The sequence below is a fragment of the Zingiber officinale genome, chromosome 7A (assembly GCF_018446385.1).
Source record: "Zingiber officinale cultivar Zhangliang chromosome 7A, Zo_v1.1, whole genome shotgun sequence".
NCBI lineage: Eukaryota > Viridiplantae > Streptophyta > Magnoliopsida > Zingiberales > Zingiberaceae > Zingiber > Zingiber officinale.
The window spans coordinates 31,190,168-31,206,071 of record NC_055998.1 but is presented as its reverse complement, the minus strand read 5'-3'; positions in this window follow the sequence as shown (position 1 = coordinate 31,206,071).

The window sequence follows — 15,904 nt, the reverse complement described above, 5'->3', positions numbered from 1 at the left end:
AGGTTATCGGGTTAACCTAACTTGATTATGGTTTTGTCAAACATCAAAGGGGAGATTGTTGGTGCAACCTTAGGTCAAGGTTGACTGGTTGACCAGACTCGAGTTGACGGGACTCGAGTTGTATTTTGATGTTTGACTTGGGAAGATTGTCGGCAACCTTAGGTCAAGGTTGACCTAGTTGTGTTGCATGTTGATGTTTGACACTGTGAGAGTTCTATTCTTGATGTGGGACAAGAATAGATGTTTGGGAGATTATTGGTGCAACCGTAGGTCAAGGTTGACTGGTTGACTGATTGGGAAAAGTCCAAGTATGAAGACTTGGCGGAAAAGTCCAAGCAGGGAGCTTGGCACTAGAAATGTCCAAGTATGGAGACTTGGCATTGGAAAAGCAGGGAGCTTGGCACGTGAAAAGTCCAAGTATGGAGACTTGGCAGGGAAGTCAAACAGGGAGTTTGGCACGGGAAAAGTCCCGGTGAGTGAAGCGGGGCATTTGGAAAGTGAAGCAGGCGGTGAAAATCCTAGTGAGTGAAGCTAGGTGAATGGGAAAGTCCTAACTGGGATGTTAGGCGGTGTGGAAAGTCCGTGAGTGAAGCCGAGGCGGTGGGAAAGTCCCGTGAGTGAAGCCGAGGCGGTGAGAAAGTCCTAACGGGATGTTAGGCGGTGTGGAAATCCCGGTGAGTGGAGCCGGTGAAAGTCCTAGTGAGTGAAGCCGTGCAAGGAAAAATCAGATGGATCAGTGATGATCGGACTTGGTGTTGGAAAGTCCAAGTAGGTCAAAGGTTGATCGGACACTTGGCGGGGAGTTCTAGCAGGTCAAGGGTGACCGATGCTAGGGATGAAGTACCAATAGGTCAAGGTTGACCGGATATTGGTTTGAAGTCTTGGGACTTGGTTTGGGCAAAACCAAGCTCGGATCGGTCACCGACCGATCCGGTGTCTATGTTTTCTCGATCGGTCGGTGACGATCGATATCGAAGCTCTACATTGATTCGTCGATCGGTGACCGATCGACCAGCTTAACAGGCGAAAGAAGGCAGGTGATCGGTCCACGCATCGTCGAGTGTCCATATCTGATCGGCGGGACCGATCAGAACGATGTCGCGGAAGCACGCGAGTTGGGATCGGTGCGTGGACCGATCCGGCTATCTTTGATCGATCCGCAGACCGATCGAATGCGAAGGTTACGTACCTGTTGTCGATGCGGGGACCGATCAAGGGCCCGATCGGTCCATAGACCGATCGGGGTTCTAGTGCTCGACGCAACGCTAGTTTCTTCGCTGTTTCTTCTTCGCATTGAGGGGCTTCTGCGAGGTTACTTCTTCTTCTTCCTTCGGAAGTTCTCTCTCGCTGAAGCTTCGCTTCTTCGGTGCTCCGAGCTTTCTTGAGCTCAAGCTCTTGAAGCTTGCGTGAGCTTCCAGCTTTTCTCGACCGCTTCTTTGTTGCATCTGTCCGTGGAGTTGCTACTTCATCCGGGACCTCAGTCGACGAGAAGGCAAGCTTGTTTGTTTTACATTCATTTTGTTCTTGCTATTCTCTTGTACTCTTAGCTTGCTGTTGCAAGTGATTGTGGCGAGGTTTCTCCACCCACAAGGAGTTGATATTAGCCGGTTCTCCGGGGACTCATCCACCGACGGATTGATAGGGCTCGTCCACCTTACGGACACGCCGAGGAGTAGGAGTATCATCTCCGAACCTCGTACATCGCTGTGTTAAGATTTGATTTTCTTCTCCTGTTTTCTTTCTACTTTGTATTTCCGCTGCGCTAACCTAATCGTAGGAAGAAACGCGAGCGATTGGGGTCGGCTATTCACACCCCCCCTCTCTAGCCGTACGAAGGATCCTAACAATTAGTTTAGCACAGATTTTAGAACCCAATAGAGGTTCCTTCCTACTGAATTAATCAGGAATTTAGGTGGTACATAGTTTCTTGGTATTTTCCTAATTTGACCCTGATGATGTTTAACATACCAGTTTAATTTTCCATATAACCTTATTTTTTATTTTGGAAAAATATTTACTTTTAAACATGCATCAGATTTTAGTTCTTGAATTTCATTTTTTAACTTTGCATTTTCTAATTTCAAATTTTCATTTTCCTTTTCAAATTTATCTAACTCTTTAGAAAGTACTTTAATAAAACGAAAGGACTTAGTAGAGGTAAGATTACGTACCTGACTTACCTGATTTGGAGAGGCTTCCCCTTCACTGCAACTTTCCTCTTCTGATGTTCCTCCCCCTTCATCGATGCTCATCTCTGAGCTTGACTCTTCTTCTAGCTGATGGTTAGCTAGTAGAGCTAATCCTGCGAATTCTTCGACTTCTGACTCGGAGGATGAAGAGTCGTCCCATGTTGCCTTCAGATTTCTGTGCTTGGGTCGAGCTGGCTTCTTGCTTCTTTCCTTATCTTTCTGTTTGCTCTTCAATTTTGGGCAATCATCCTTGATGTGCCTTTCTTCGTTGCAATTGTAGCACTAGACTGTCCTTCGTTTTTTATGACGTTTACTTGATTGCGATCTAAACTTGTTAGATTTAAAAAACTTATTAAAACGTCTTACTATTAACGCAGCTTCGTTTTCGTCGATTGACGCTTCGGAGTCGGGATCGTCCTTTTCAGCTCGTAGGGTAATGTTGAGGTTCGACTTCTCTACTGGTTTTTTTGCAAGTTGAGACTCGTGAAGTTCGAAAGTTGAAAACAAGTTTTCTAAACTACTTATCTCAAAGTCCTTAGAGATGTAGGTAGCATCTACTAAGGACGCCCATTTTGAAGTCCTCGGGAAGGCATTGAGCGCGTATCGGATGGAATCCCGGTTGGTTACTTCTTCTCCAAGGTTTGTTAGTTGCGTTATCAGCTCCTTAATTCTTGCTTGGAGTTGCGCTACCTTCTCGCCGTTGTTCATCCAGAGGTTTGTTAGTTGTGTCCGGAGGATGTCACGCCGCGCCAGCTTCGCTTCAGAGGTACCTTCGTAAAGCTCCAGAAATTTCTCCTAGAGATCTTTTGCTGAATTGTAGCTTTCAATCCGGCTTACCTCCTGAGGTGGCAGAACGCTGAGGAGGTGGAATTCAGCTTTTCCGTTGGCGACGAAATCGGCTTGCTCCTTCTTGCTCCACGTGTTTTCTTCTTTGTCTTTAGGAGCTGCAAAACCATATTTTATAGTAATTAAAATATCAAAATCTGTTTTAAAGAATACCTCCATTTTTCGCTTCCATGTAGCGAAATCTCCGTCGAACTTTGGGGGATGAATGTTCGTGTCGGCCATTGTTCTGATCTTTGTGCTTCAGATGGTGGTTAGTCCCTCTGAGGCTGTTGTGCTCTAATATCACTTGTTGGTGCAGCGGAGGCCAGCAAGAGGGGGTGAATTGCCTGCAAATAAAAGTTACCCTCCTCAAAGCTTTTCAACTCAAAAATAAAGCAACACTTAATAAAAGAAAGAGAAGTGAAGACAGAATTTTTAACCTGGTTACAACCAAGAGGGTTGTTAATCCAGGGCGATGGAAAGCGCAGTAAGAAACTCCTTCTTTGAAGGCGGAGAAGCCTTGTACACTTTGAGAGCACAGAAGTTGCTTAAACAGTAATTACAGAGTTGAATTTCGTATCTAATCGTTGTTTAGAATAGCTACCCGAGACCCCCTTTATATAGGGGTTCTAGAGCTTATCAGTTAACCTGTACCTTCGGGATCAGGTTTGACTCGAGAGGGATCGGTCGACCGATCCCCAAGTTCGGTCGACCGAACCTGCTGTACCTGCTCAGTCTTTCGTCCAGGTGTAGTCTCTGAGGATGAGCTTTTGTTCGGTCGACCGATCCTTATGTTCGGTCGACCGATCGGCCAACGGTCTTCCAGCTGAGTTGGCCCGATCAAACTACTCGACTTGGTCTCTGGATAAACTTGGGTTCGGTCGACCAATCAGGAGGTTCGATCGACCGATCAGCTTTACCAACGGTCAGCTTCTGACGTGGCATTCGACGTGTCTGCTGCGGTTGGCTTCGGTTAATGAAGGGTACGGTCGACCGATCAATAGGTTCGGTCGACCGAATCGTTGACAAGTCAACTCCAGTTGACTTGCTCCGGTTCGGCTCCTTGGGTGATTGCAGCCATCCGGAATAGGGCTCACCCGAACCCAGTTCCCGGCCTTCTCCTCGAGCAGGCTTCCGTCCGGCTTCTCGTCCCTCGAACGCCGCGCACGTTCTTCTCACTCCACCGGAGTACTCTTTCGCAGCTCTCTCGTCCTTCGGACGCACCGAGCCCGTCGGCTCCCTTCCCGTGCCGTCCTTCTTGCTAGCTGCGTCTTCCGCTCGACTTCCTGCGCTCCTAAGTTCCTGCATACTCAGACACAGGGTTCAGACAAAACGCAGGACCTAACTAACTTGGTTGATCACATCAAAACTACCACGGGGTCCAACACCGATGTTTGAATTTATTGGAGAACCAAGGAAAGGAACTAAGAGATTCTTATCAGCCTTATGGACACAAAAGATGTTAGACAGCGGATGCACTAGGTTTCTAGCACATGTGGTCGATACCAGCCAAGTAGAGGACCAGAAGCTGGAAGATGTCAGAGTTGTCTGCAACTACCCAGAGGTATTCCCCGATGAACTACCAGAGTTAGCCCCCAATAGAGAAATTGAATTTGAGATCGAATTAATTCCTGGTACTAAACCAATCTCTAAAGCACCTTACCGTATGGCGCCGACTGAATTGAAGGAACTTCAGGGACATCTACGAGAGTTACTCGACAAGGGACTTATCCGCCCTAGTCATTCTCCATGGGGAGCTCCAGTACTGTTCGTAAAGAAGAAAGATGGGTCTATGCGAATGTGCATAGACTACCGAGCGCTAAATAAGGTGGCGATCAAGAACAGGTACCCTCTACCACGGATTGACGACCTGTTTGACCAGTTAAAAGGTGTCACTGTCTTCTCTAAGATTAACCTGAGGTCAGGCTATCATCAAGTAAAAGTGAAACAGGATGATATACCGAAGACGGCTTTCCGAACAAGATACAGACACTATGAGTTCGTAGTTATGCCTTTCGGAGTGACGAATGCTCCTGCTATGTTTATGGACCTGATGAATCGGGTATTCTCGGCATTCCTCGACAAATTTGTGATCGTCTTCATCGACGATATCCTCATCTATTCGAGAAACCAAGTAGAGCATGCCGAACACCTGAACATTGTATTGCGGATTCTTCGGGAGAAGCAGCTGTATGTGAAATTCTCCAAATGCGAGTTCTGGCTCGATCGAGTATCATTCTTGGGTCATATTATCTCCAAGGATGGAGTGCTGGTAGACCCAATAAAGATTGAAGCTGTGAGTAACTGGAACAGGCTAAAGAATACCGGTGAGATCAGAAGTTTTCTCGGGCTAGCAGGCTATTACAGGAAATTCGTAGAGGGCTTCTCTATAATTGCAGCCCCTATGACAACTCTCACCAGGAAGAACAAGAAGTACGAATGGACAGACGACTGCGAGAAGAGTTTCACAGAATGGAAAAGGAGATTGACCAGTGCTCCAATCCTCACTCTTCCGGAAAGTAACGAACGTTTCGATATGTACAGTGACGCTTCCAGATTAGGACTCGGAGCTGTACTCATGCAGGACGGCAAGGTCATTGCCTATGCCTCTAGGCAACTCAAAGAACACGAAAGAAATTATCCCACTCACGATCTAGAGCTAGCAGCTGTGGTATTTGCTCTCAAAATATGGAGACATTATCTATATGGAGCTCAGTGTAGGATCTATACAGACCACCAGAGTCTGAAATACTTTTTCACACAGAAAGACTTAAACATGAGACAACGCAGATGACTCGAGTTAGTCAAGGACTATGACTGCGAGATTTTTTATCATCCGGGGAAGGCGAACAAAGTGACGGATGCACTCAGCAGGAAGTCCCATGCCACCTTAATGTCGCTGTCGGCATTGTCCCAACCTTAGGAAGGGAAATTATGTGTTAAAAGGAACAAAGATACCCAGAGATATTCTAAGTTCGAGGACGAACTTTTTAGAAGGTATGAGGATTGTAACGCCCAGCAATTTCATATGAATTTCTTTTAAGAATAAGAGGAAATGGAACCAAAAAGAAAAGAAAAGAAAAAAAAAGAGAAGAGTGGTCAAGGTTTGAACCTTGAACCTTTTAACAAGTGGCAAGTTTTAAGTAGTATGGGATAACCAATAGCCCAGGAGGACGTATTGGTAGGAAGGAAAGAGAAATTATAGTTAAGGATAGGGATGGTGAAGGGACACCTTTCTCCCTTCACTTAGAAGAAAAGTTTATCTTTCCTTTCTCCCCTTCACTTAGCATGAAGAGTTCATTTTCCCTTCTCCCTTCATTTAGAATAAATGAAGGGAAGAATGAAAAGGTGTTTTCCCTTCTCCCTTTCATTTGGAATAAATAGAAGTAAGGGAAAGAAAAACTATTCTTTTCCTTCTTCCTCCTTCTTCTTCCTTCACCGAAACTCCAAGCTTCCCCTCTCCCATTTTCGAATTCAAGCTAAAGGTTTTCTTCCTAGGAAAACTTCACAAAGGGAAGTTCTTAAAACCTACTTCCCCTTACAACCAAGATAAGCAAAAAGGGAGTTCTGGAAGCAAAAGCTTTCTTCTTCTTTTTCACCAAGGGTATTTTCTTAGTGAACCAAGCAAGAGGATGTAAGTATCTCCCTCACCTGCAGTACTAGTAGTTTTTGAATGTTTTTCCATGTTTTTATGTTGCTTAAAACCTAGGATTAGGTTTTGTAAGTTCGGTCAAGACATGAAACAAGGGTTGAGGAGAGTTAAAAATGTTAACCATGCTTGCTTATGTTTCCTCATGATGTGTAAGCTATTATGTGATAGAGCTTCATGCTTAAAGATTGTGAAATGAAACCTAAAACCATGCTTTAGAGTTTCGGCCAAGGCATGAAGTTAGGGTTAGAAACTCATATATGCTTGCTAGAAGTCTTATTTGTTATGCCATGCATTCTATGATATTAGTTTAGAGCTTCATGCTTAAAGATTGTTAAATGAAACCTAGAACCATGCTTTAGAAGTTTCGGCCAAGGCTTGAAGTTAGGGTTAGAAACTCATCTATGCTTGCTAGAAGTCTTATTTGCTATGCCATGCATTCTATGATATTAGTTTAAAGCTTCATGCTTAAAGATTGTTAAATGAAACCTAAAACCATGCTTTAGAGTTTCGGCCAAGGCTTGAAGTTAGGATTAGAAACTCATCTATGCTTACTAGAAGTCTTATTTGCTATGTCATGCATTCTATGATATTAGTTTAGAGCTTCATGCTTAAAGATTGTTAAATGAAACCTAGAACCATGCTTTAGAAGTTTCGGCCAAGGCTTGAAGTTAGGGTTAGAAACTCATCTATGCTTGCTAGAAGTCTTATTTGCTATGCCATGCATTCTATGATATTAGTTTAGAGCTTCATGCTTAAAGATTATTAAATGAAACCTAGAACCATGCTTTAGAAGTTTCGGCCAAGGCTTGAAGTTAGGGTTAGAAACTCATCTATGCTTGCTAAAAGTCTTATTTGCTATGTCATGCATTCTATGATATTAGTTTAGAACTTCATGCTTAAATATTGTTAAATGAAACCTAGAACCATCATGCTTTAGAGGTTTGGCCAAGATATGAAGTTAGGGTTAGAAACTCATCTATGCTTGCTAAAAGTCTTATTTGCTATGCCATGTATTGTATGATATTAGTTTAGAGTTTCATGCTTAAAGTGTTTAAGTGAAACCTAGAGTTATGCTTTATATGTTCGACCAAGGCTAGAAATTTGGGTTAGAAACTCACCTATGTTGCAAAAAGTCTCACATGTTATGCTATGTATTGTGTGATATTGGTTTAAAGGTTCCATGCTTTATGTTGCTTAAAACCTAGGACTATATCTTTTGTAAGTTTCGGCCAAGAAGGAAATGGAATGGATTAGGGAAGTTTAACTCCAACTAGAGTTGTTTATGTTTTCTCCCATGATATACTATGTATTATGTGATGCTAGTAGGATGCTTTCCTTGTTTAAAGTTGCTTAAGATTTAAGATCATGTTCCATGCAAGTTTCGGCCAAGAAGGAAATGGAATGGATTAGGGAAGTTTAACTCCAACTAGAATTGTTTATGTTTTCTCCCATGATATACTATGTGATGCTAGTAGGATGCTTTCCTTGTTTAAAGTTGCTTAAGATTTAAGATCATGTTCCATGCAAGTTTCGGCCAAGATATGAGTTAGGGTTAGTAGAAAGATCAAAACCCCAACTATGCATGATAATGACTCTTCATGATATGATATGTGATATGTGAACTTTATGTCACCATGTTATGCTTATGAAAGGCTTATGTATGAGAAAATGCCTAAGAGATGCTTCCCTATAAGTTGGGATTAAGAGCACTCTTCATGATATGACAAGAAACATGATATGCTATTTTACTTTTTGTATGGCTTGTACCGGACCCTAAGAATGGTCCATGGGATGGGCTCCTACGTTACCCCTAGGTCGAAGCACGGGCCTAGTTCCCTATTAGGTTCGGGATTAGCTACCTCGGATTTATTTAGGGATGCGTGCAATTCATGTATGTGGTACAATGCCGGGCCCTCATGTTGAGATTTATGTTTAAGTACCTATATGATATACATTTTCAAAAGAACATCTTGCATACACTTATTTCATGCTATATGATTTTGATACATGTTTTCAAAAGAACATCTTGCATATACTTATTTCATGCTATATGATCATTATGCTTTAGGAGGATGCTCTCTTGAGATATGTCTATGCTACCTAGATGAACATGTTACTACTTTATGTTTATGCTCTCATATGCTATGTTTATGATTTGCCCACATGAGTATGACACTACTTTATGTTAGCATAAAATGTTAAATCTAGATGTTGGTTAAATGAATATATCACTACTCCATATTTAATTCATGATTAATGATTTTTGTGAGTAGGAAAGAATCTTACTAAGCCTATGTGCTTATAGTTTTAAATTTCCTTGTACTGCAGAAAAGGGTAAAGAATGGCTAAACTAAAGGGAGCAGCAGGGAGGGCAAAGATGTGTGTGGCAGTGGCATGGTAGAAGAGATCTGTGTTTTGTGCTTCAAGACTTATATATGTTTTAAGCTTTTGCATGTGAACTATTTCTTTTCTTGCTACTTTTGATGATATTAACTTGAGCTTGTTTGGATGATTTATACTTAAGGTGAACTTATACTTGCTCTTGTTTCCATGAAACCTTGAAATGTTAAGTACTTGTTTAATTAGAGAATTGTTAGTTATCATAAACTCTAGAGAACAATATACATGTTTAGTTTCCTTCTTATCTAGTACACTCTATGCTCTAGGTAAACAAGCATGTATCATGGTCCAAGTAATAGATAGTAAATAAATTTTATATGCATGAATGCTGGCATGTTCACATGGTTTGTTGTATGATTAAGTTTTAAAATTTTTCTTCTTCCGCTGCAATGATTTCATATGCATGTATGTATGTTCGCGTAGCGCCGCCCTTGCTTTCAGTAGGGGAAGGGCGGGCATTACAGTTTCGGGTCGTTACAGACGAACTCCCAAGCGTATTGTGGGTTTATTGCACCACACCTAGAGAGGCGACCGGTATAACCTCGTTCCATCTGGTGTATGGGGGTGAGGCAGTGGTGTCGGTCAAAATAAGGGTAGAGTCTAATCAGGTGCAGCTCCACGATGAGGGAAACGCTAATCGGAGGCTCATGGAGCTTGACTTGGTGGATGAAGTGCAAGATAAAGTTGTCGTCCGGCTCATGGTGTACCGGCAGCGTATGAAACAGAGCTACAACCGGAGGGTGATCCTGAGGTCATTACAGGTTGGCGACTTAGTATGGAAGAGAGTGAAATCAATCAGCGACGTCACCAAGCTAGAAGCTCCTCGAGGTGGACCATATAAAGTTATTCAGAAGCTCCGCTCAAGAGCTTACTATTTACAAGATGAAAATAGAAAAAATCTCAAGCTGTCCTAGAGTGTAAACCATGTCCAGCCCTATAGAGTTGGGTGAGAGGTGCGTGATTAAATTCAGATACACTTGTAGAAATGTTTGTTCCATGGGTACAGAAGAATATGAATGAAAATCTACCAACTGTCTCGGAACCTTGAGTCGTCCAGCTAAGTTATGTGCAAGTAGAGTCTTCGCACCAAATATAAAAACAACAACCGAGCGACGGCTGTAAACCCTGATAAATTTAATATTAAAGTCGAGTGACGACTATAAACCCTTAAGCAATGATACTTAGAGTCGAGCGGTGACTATAAATCCTCGAAATTAGTAAACAATAGCTGAGCGGCGGCTTTAAACCTGAGAGTCAACTAAAACAACAGCCAAGCGGCGACTTTAAATCCAAGAGTCAACCAAAACAACATCCAAGTGACGGCTTTAGACCCGAGAGCCGACAAAAACAACAGCCGAGCAGTAGCTTTAAACCTGAGAGCCAACAAAAACAACAGTCGAATGGTGGCTATAAACCTAGCGTTGCCATTTGAGAAGAATCAAATCCGAGCGACGACTATAAACCCGAACACAATGTAATTTGAGAGTTGAGCGACGACTATAAAACCTTGAGTTTGGATAACTAACCAGTCGAGCGACGGCTATAAATTCAAGTACAAGGGGGATAAATAGTCAAGCGGCGAATATAAACCCCGGTTTAACAGCCGAGCGACTGCTATAAAATCTAGTGGGTGTCATCGAGGCTTTCGAATAAAAACACAAGTGTCAAACTCTTCTAATCGAAGAGGAATCTTTGCATGAAAACGTCGAGAGTGGGAGTCACTCGACCTGATCGAGCCGAGCACCTGGGCTTATTTCTTATAACAGGTTGCCTCTTGGACGCGGCTCATGGGATTCAAACTATTGCACGGGGTAACTAAGTTAAATAGAACATGCTAAATCACTGAGCGGGAACACATGGATTAGTATTCGGTAGCTTTAAGGATGAAACGTTATATGGAGCTGAATGGCAATGTCATTGATGGATGTGCAAGACGGAGAAACATTGATTCATACTTGAAAATTTTTTACAAAAAACTAAGGGTGTACTAAAAAAGCTTAAGGAACTTAACAGAAAGTCTACTCTAGATCGGCAACAGCTTCCTCGAGGAGCGAGGTCATGAGCTCATCCTTCTGAACTGATGAAATGGAGACATCAGCAGACAAGTGGCTGCCCTCCTTCAACTGTTGGACAGTGTCGGCTATGCAGAGGTTGATGAACCATAGGATCCGATCAAAGAAGAGCTAGTTAAAGCCCTCCGAGCAAAGATACTTAACTCAGAAATCCTCAAGCCGAGCAGGCTCGTCCTCTTGAAACTTAGACAGCTGGGTCTTAGACGCTTCCAGCTCGACTTTTAGAGATTTCAGCTTGGCATCTTGATCGGTGATTATCTATTGTTCCATCGATCGACTCGATTGTTCTTATGCCAGAGTTGTCTTAGTTTCCTTAAGCTTTTTGTCCAAGGCCCGCCTCAAGGTTTTTCTTCTCCAGGTCCTCTATTTGGCAGAGTTTTCGGGTATTCGCTAATTTGACCTTGGAATCAAAATCCTTGGTTTGCTTATTGAGTCTCTCGAGCTGTTGAGCTTGCTCCTGGCTCTTTTTCTTCTCTGCTGATAATGCCTGCTCAAAGCCAACCAGCTGTTCGGATGACTTTTCTAAGTCCTCCTTCAGCTGAGCGACCTCAGCAGTGAGTGCTTCGACAACAACTCAGGATGCACTTGTTCCACCGGTCGAGGTCGGCAGCTGCTTATTTTCGTATTTGAGGAAGGCCAACCTCTGATACATTGTCAAACTTTCCACCCAGAACTACAAAAAGTATGAGTTAGAATGGCACAGCAAAGGCGAATAACGACTCTTTAGGAATATACCATGGTGGAGTTTTGAGTGAAGCTGTCAGCCAGTTCCCTAGGCGGAATAGTCATCACCCTACTCTGGTCGTCCGCCCAGGTCTGAGCCAGAGGATCATGAATATGGATCGTATGCTCAGGCGATCGGGGCGTGTCATCGTTGGGGAAGCGCTAGGCGTCAGTGGGCAGTCAGATCAGAGCTAAGATATGTCTACAGCCGATCGGATCAGAGGGCTCTAAAGTCACCTGGCCCTTGAACTTGGACTTCAAGGGGCCGATGGTGGAGACGAAGATCCCTAGATCAGCCAGCGGTGGAAAGAAGGAAACCGGTTGTGCCAAAAGGGGGTTGGTCGACAGCTCTAGCACTGATGGAGTTTGGTCGGATGAAGCCAGTGTGGGAAAAACTGTCGCCCTCTTAGGGATAGCAGAAGACGAACTCTCACACCGCTCGAACGGGGATTGGGAAGTAGGAACTTCCACGGGCGCTGGTGTTAAGGCTCCCGAGCAGGAGGTCCCCTCCGAGCGAAGTCTCTTTCTCCATTGGTGCAGAAGCAGTGGCTCACTAGAACCCGCCGAGTTAGTCAACAACGACTCAGATGGTACGACCACTGGGACCATGGTGGGCCGCTCAAAAGGAAACTCTCCTGTGGCAGCAACCTCATTGCTCCTTGCCACTCGGCTCGCATCATCGATATGATCGGCGGAGCTGCCAATAGGTACACATCCGCGGCTTACCAACTCGGCCGCATCGCGAGTATTAATCTCAGGGGGCATTTGGTTCTTTCCTAGGAATAGGAATCGGAATGAGAATCATTATATTGTGGAATGGGAATGAGTATGAGCATGGATATCACTCTTAAAAGCAATGTTTGGTTAGTTGCATATTTTCTATCGGAATAAATCAAAATTTTCTTTTTTACCCTTAAAGGAAAATAAGAGAAAAAATTAGATGTGAGAGAAGATGAATGTGAGAGAAAAATATGATGAAAGAGAATGATGAGAGAGAAAGTGTGATGAGAAAGAATGAAGAGAGAGAAAGTGTGATAAGAGAAAAATGAGAAAAGAGAGTGTGATAGGAGAGAGCATGATGAGAGAGAAAATATGATGTGAGAGAAAGTATGATGGAAGAGAATGAAGAGAGAAAGAAATGTAATGAGAAAAATGAGGAGAAAGAGTGTGATGAGAGAGATTGAGGAGAGAGAAAGTATGGTGAGAGAGAAAGTATGATGAAAGAGAAAGTGTGATGAAAAAAAAGAAAACAATGAGTATGATGGGAGAGATTGAGGAAAGAGAAAGTATGATGAGAGAGAAAGAGTGTTGAGGAAAAAAAGGAAAAAGTGTGACAAGAGAGATTGAGGAGAGAAAAAGTGTGATGAGAGTGAAAGTGTGATGAGAAAAAAAAAAAAAAAAAGAGAGTGTGATGGGAGAGATTGAGGAAAGATAAAGTATGATGAGAGAAAAAGAAGGAAGAGAGAACGATGGAAGAGATTGAGGAGAGAGAAAGTGTAATGAGAAAAAAAAAGGAAAGAGAGTATGATAGGAGAGATTAAGGAGAGAGAAAGTGTGTGATAAAATGATGAGAGAGAACAATGAGAGAGAAGTGATATGAAAGAAAAAAATAAATAAATATATTTTGATATTTGATATTAAGGGAGAAAATTTTAATTTTAGATCAAGGATATTTTTGGAATAAGGGAATATTTTGATTGATGAAAATAGGATAATGACTCATTGAAGGAGAGGTACATGAGAATGAGTTATTACCCAATTTCAAGGATTCATTTCCTTATTTGCATTCCTATTCCTATAATTCAAACATTAACAATGGCAATCAATGATTCTCATTCTCATTCCCTACTCCTATTCCCCTAAACCAAACGCCCCCTCAGCCTCGGAGAGCTTGCTCTTGTCGCTCAGCAAAGACTTCAACATGACTTCAGCTGTAACGAAAGTGAAATCAATTAGATTTTAAGGCGACATAGGAAGAAATAGTTTACATAATGAGCCGGGTAGCCGTGAGCGGAAGGTATTTAGTCTAAAAACATATAGAACGTCTTCGTGCAACAATTTATGTATGTGGTACTTCTAACCGACAAGATGAGCGACCGCCTCGAGGTAGGTCGGCTCCCAACGATACTTGCGCAAAGCGGGGGCTTCAACAACTCCATTTACCAGTCAATCAGAAATGATGATCGCTCGAGAAGGTGAACAAAAAAATAACGCTCCTTCCAGTGCTTGTTGGAGGAAGGCATTTTATCAAAGAATACATAGCTCACTCGGGCCTGTATCAGAAAGGTTCCCACCTCGGATTAGCTTAGGATAGTAAAAATAATAGAAAATGTGGGGGATGAGCGGGAAGTCATATAGGAGGAATAAGATTACCACCCCACATAGAAGTCTAAAGGAGTTCGGCATTAATTGGGGTAAAGGAATATGAAAGTATCTACATACTTCAGAAAATAAGGCATGGATCGAGAAGCTGAAAATAAGGCATGGATCGGGAAGCGTAGACTGATTAAAAATTGTTCTTTGAAAAGAGTAAGGCAGTTGTACGACGACGTATGTGGGCATGCATATGCAGTGAGAATGATTATTTGATAGTCATCGGGAATATTGTAAGACATTTGCATTTGTAGTATTTCGTCGTCGTTAAAATCGGATTTGGTGGATGTATATCACAATCCAGTGACAGGAGGAGGAGGAGGAGGAGGAGGAGAAGAGGCGGCCATGGAGAATCGATGAAAAGCAAGAAGCGAAAGAACAAAGGAAGAAAAAGCTTACTGAGAAATATCGTCGGCGATGAACGATGGAAAAGAGAATCAACAAAGAGCGTGTGCGAGGAAGAAAATGAGGTGAAGTATTTATAAACCCTAGGGACGGCTGCTCTGAGCTATCCAATCGAGGGCTACGGAAAACAATGCTAAGATCTGGCCGTTGAATTCAAAATGACGCTTGTCACATCAATCGCGGATATTCGCCTGTCACATTAAACATGCGATGACAGAAAGCAGGACACGTGGCGTCAGGTGACAGGGAGACGTTAATGAGGTTTAATTAAAGGGCATAGGCGGCGTGCTCGACAATAATGATTAGAGATTTGAACAATCTTCAAGAAATTGAGATGACGTAGGCAGCTATTAAAAGACATTCACTCGCTAGAGGAAGCAACTGGAAGTTGAAAATTTGCTAAGTGCTACCCACGAGCATTCCGAACAGGCAGCGCGGATTAAGATATAGCCGAGCGGCGCCTCTAAACACATGTCAATAAGTGATAGCTAAGCAGCGATTCTAAACTCATGGTAGAAAGCGACTGCAGCATTCCCTACGACCCAGCGACGACTCTAAGTTCGAGTAAAGTCGAGTAGCGACTATAAACTCTTAATTGATGGAACGCAAAACCGAGCAGCGCCTCTAAACTCATGTCAATAAGTGATAGTCGAGCGACGGCTCTTAAGTGATAGGCGAGCAACGACTCTACACCTATTTCAGTAAGTGATGTCCAGGCGACAACTCTAACTCATGGCGAAAAACACTTGTCGTATCCACCATAGCTTTGTGACTGTTCTGAAACCAAGAATGTTTGATCGGCCATGGAGGTCGCTGAAAACACTGCTTCTCCAGTTAGTCAGACTTACAGCCTCATACTACTAGACTTAAGGGGAAGGCTCATGATGCGGTGGTAAAGGGAGCCCACCAAGTATGAGTCAAAGGCAAGAACAACACCCGACGTGGAGGTCAAAGTCAAGGCGGTCAAAGGCAGGAAAACGCCTGGTCACCAAAGGTTGCCGAGCGGGTGGCAACCGGCCGAGCGAGGCCTGAATGGTCCGTTCATCCCGGAGGCTCACCTGAACAGATCACTCGTCTGGCCAGGACAACTATAGAGAGGACATTAGATGCTCACAACTGTGACAACCCTATAAGAGCTAGTCCAGCCAGACCGCATGTCCGGTCACATGAGGAACAACCTACCGAGTCGAGCGACCATGAAGAAGAACAGCTGAGATCGACCGAGCGGGCATTCCAGCCGATCGGCTCTCTTGCTTGGCCGAACA